Below are 4,397 nucleotides of genomic sequence, written 5' to 3' on the forward strand. Positions count from 1 at the left end.
TCTAGGTCCACGCTCCGTCTCACCCAATGGTTATTCACGATCTTACACCCATTTGTTGCTCTCATACAATGAGTATAAACATCCCCTTCACAACTTCACAGAAGTCCCAAAAGGACTCAGGGGCTCCTATCGGGTTCATAAACCTAGGGTCCCTAATAGGCCTGCCTTCTAGCAAAAAGCTCAGCCTAGCAGACGGCATTACAACAATGCATGACTCCTGGGCCAGCCTAGATACCTAACGACATGCCAGAAGAGCGATCTAGTCTCCAACCAAAAGGCCTGACCAAGGAGGGATGACGCTCGCTTCTGACTCTAAACCCGCTTTTTCTGACCAGGAATACGCTGAACCTCTGCTTATAGCTCTTCTCCGACCAACGCAGTCAGAGCCAACTGGGAATGACCGACCGAGGACGCCTGCTTGGTGAGGACCCAAGGCAAGACGCTTAAGTCAACAGCAATATTGAGGACCGTACCCTGCCCACCTGTAGGACAGTGCTGCCAGGCCATACCAGAAGGGTGCTTTGTAACCTTCCAGTCATGTTAGAACCCAAACAATATTGTGGGCACTGACATTTACCTTATAGTGTTGTAGGCACCATCATTTGCTAGACTAGGCGAACACAGTAAAGCCTGTCACATGCGTCTGACATAAACTGTATTGTGGGCATCGATGACCGTCTTATACCTGACAGTGTGGGCAACAAGACTTAGTAGCACATGTGCAAACTTTCTCTCTCTCTCTCTCTTGTAAGGCCATCCCCTTCACCTATAAAAGGGGATGCGCTCCCTCCCAATGGAGGACGGTCATTCTGACTCTCTCTCTGCTAAGCTTTAGACATTCTGAGCACTCGAATAGCTCCATAGCTCTAGAACTCTAAAGCTACATAGAGCACACATTCCAGTACTTAGCGCATGTTGGAGCTCTCGTCTCTCTTGGCCCTTCGGTTCAAAGCCCGACCGGACCTTTAACACCCCTTCTTATTCCCACTCGTTTATAACCCCACAGCAAACTTCGAGCACCTAGGCTCAGGAATAAAGTCACCGACTGACTAGAACTAGACATAGGGCACATTGCCTAAACTAGTATAAACCTTGTGTCATTGAGTGCTAGGCCATATCCGATCACAACGCATGGCAAAACCATAAATATTTACTTGTTGGTCACTTTTTGCACCGACATATTCACAATTACATTCATTTAATTCATAATGCATGTGTCTACCTTGATTAGCACTAAGGATTTTCTAGCATTTGTACTTGTATCTTGACACCTATGGGATTATTACATTGGGTAGTGATGCTAGTGCTCTATTAAAGACCATGATCTTGTAACTTGATTAATAGATTATGCGATAAACATTAAAAGTTGCTTTTTAGCAATAAGGAACAATGGGGCTAGAGCATAGTTTTTGTGATGCTCTAGATTTCTCTCCTTAAGGACTTATCTGTAAGCAATCATCTGGGACTTATAGTACAACCACGAGAGTTACATGGTTCTGGCTTTAGTTCAGTATGAAAACCTTAGCTTGTTAGTGGTTACTCAAAAGGGCGCAAAAGGGGCTTGCTGAGCTAAGTATAGTGCAGCCTCTGTCCCTCTATGTATAGCCTACGTGGAATGTGCCATTTGGAAGGGGGACTCTATATTCCTTTGCTAATTAGAAACCTAGTGGTCCTAATGAAAGGTCCTTATGTGGTTTTGGTAATTGAGTGACAACCTAGGTGGACTAATTATGTTTATATGAGATACATAGGTGATTAGTCTATAGGTACATGTGTGTGAGCAACATATGCCATGAAGGTGGAAATAGCTCGAAGATGTTGCAAAGCTCACACATGTGATGATGAAGGAGCTCATTGCACATGAGACATGACATTGAGTCATGTGATCAAGGTGGAGAAGATCAAGATAAGACTTGGCTTGATAGACCGGTTGCAAGAGTAAAGGGCAAGTCGAAGGCTTTGGAACAATGGACCACGTGGCGGTGAAGCTTGAGCAAGACTTGGTGCCGATGGACGAAAGCAACGGTGAAAAGCAAGTGAAGTCAAGATCGATAAACCAATATGATCATGTGATGATATGAAGTGGATCATATCATTGTTGATCGTGTTGGTGCATGTGTTGCATCGACATTGGAGGAGATGGAATGGAATGCGCAAGGCAAAGGTATAACCTAGGGCATTTCATTTCATCGGTCATAGGTGTGTAGAGAAGTTGATGACCGGGTTTAGGATAGATGGCCATACTATCAAGAGGGGCAAACTTTTTTGCATATTGGTCATCTAGAGCCACTTGAGTGATCTAACTTTGCATCGTCGCTAGGATCGAGTGGCGTGGCAAGTTGAGTGGCTAATCCTTTGGAAAATGATTGTGAAAATGCTAACACGCATACACATGGTGGTGTACACTTGGTTATGTTGGTACATTTACAAATGAGAAAAAGTTGGAGTTGATATGGATCAACTCGGCGAAAAAACAGAGGCGAAAAGAGGTCACTGTGAGTGACCGGACGCTGGCCTCGGTAGGACCAACACATTCGGTTAGTGGCAGTAGTGACGCACGGTCTCGGTCTTGTGACCGGACGCTGGCGCGAAGAGTGACCAGACAAGGGCCTATGTCCAATTAGTGCTAACGTACGCTGATGTGATGGCATGAGGAACAGCAGTGATGCATGGTAGTCGGAGAACGACCGGACTCAGATGTTGTGTTCGGTCATGAAGGAGCGGACGCGTCCGGTCACAAATCAAAGGCTCAGGGAGCTCTCTAGAAACAACCGGACTGTGGCTGGTCTGCGTTCGGTCGTGAAGCACTGGACACGTTCGGTCACAAAACAGAGGCTCAGGGTGCTCTCTGGAAACGACCGGACTCGACAAAGGTGCGTCCGGTCTTGGCACTATGTTGCGTTCGGTCGCAACTTAACTATTGAGATCGGGGAGCTCAGTATTTGAAGCCAGGGATGATGTGGCGGCCATCCGCTGACCGGACGCTGGCAGGGCACGTCCGGTCGATACGACCGGCATGTCCGGTCGTCCTGAGTTTTGCCCAATGAAGGGGTAATGGCTAGTTTAGCCTATGGGGCTATAAATAGAAGGTGGTATCGAGTGGCACTAGGCGGTCGTCTTGTAAGCCGGTGGTGCTTGTTACTCTTGAAGGTTGCCACCTCCTAGACGGCTTGGTGGTGGTCTCTGTCGAAGCCCGCAAGAAGCTTATGTGGTGCTCCGAAGAAGAGCTTTGTGAGGGGCATTGTGCTCGCTCCGCGAGAGCCATGAAGAGCAACTCTAGTTGAGCGTGTCATTGAGCTACCATCACTTTTGGGGTAGGTTCTTATGGTGCCCGACATGCAGGCTTGGCGGGTGATACCAATTAGCCGCCGAACCACCAAGTGAGCGGTCAATACAATGGGGATGTAGCGTGTTGGCAAGCACATAAACCTCGGAAGAAAATCACCGTGTCAACATTGTTCTTCTCGTTGGTTTGCTATCCTCTTACACAAGCTTGTAATTACTTTCATATTGTGCTTGTGTAGTTGCTCTTATAATTAGTTAGCTTGCGTAGCTCACTAGTTACCTTCTTGCTTGTATAGCATAGAAGTAGCTCCCTTGCGTGGCTAATTTGCTTTGTGTAACCTTGTTAGTCACATTGCTTAGTTTGTGTAGCTAAGTAATTACGCTCTCTAATTTAGCATTGGCTGTCTTGTTATTGAGCATTGCTAGTGAGCTTAGGAGCTTTGTGCTTTTGCTTACTAGAATTGTGTAGGAGCTTCTCGGTGTGCAAAATACTAATGGCGTAGGTTTGTGTGACCTTGCTCCTAGAATTGGATAAGTGAGCTCTAGCTAGCCCGGCACCTTTGTTGCCTAATTAGGATCTTTATAAGGTTCTTGTGAACTTCGATAGAGGGGTGTAGTCTTAGCTAGACTGATTGTTTTAATTCCACATTTGTTTTGGTTAGCCAGCGCGATTAAATTTAGAAACGACTATTCACCCCCCTCTAGTCGCCATCTCGACCTACACCTAACTTGTTAGACGAACTTCTGAAAGACTTCATAGTGAACCCTGCCGACCTTCCTTGGTAGTAGGTCAAGAGATTAGCTAACTCGGGTGAAAGGGTAAATCATGGCTCACGGTGAAAGTGTACAACCTCTGCAGAGTGTAAAACTGGTATATCAGCCGTGCTCATGGTCACGAGCGGCATTGGACCCTTATGGAATAGATGATCACTAATTGTTAATTGTTTATGCTACTCATTATTCATGTTTACTTGATCATGTGTTTATATGAGCTTATGAAAAATTTGATGCTACTCAATTGCTTAAAATTGTGACTCACTAAAAGCTAATCGCAGTAAACCAGTGTCGACCTTTTGAGCCTCATGAACCCCATGTTATGTTGCTGAGTACGA

This window comes from Miscanthus floridulus, chromosome 1 (genome assembly GCF_019320115.1).
Source record: "Miscanthus floridulus cultivar M001 chromosome 1, ASM1932011v1, whole genome shotgun sequence".
In the NCBI taxonomy this organism is placed as follows: domain Eukaryota; kingdom Viridiplantae; phylum Streptophyta; class Magnoliopsida; order Poales; family Poaceae; genus Miscanthus; species Miscanthus floridulus.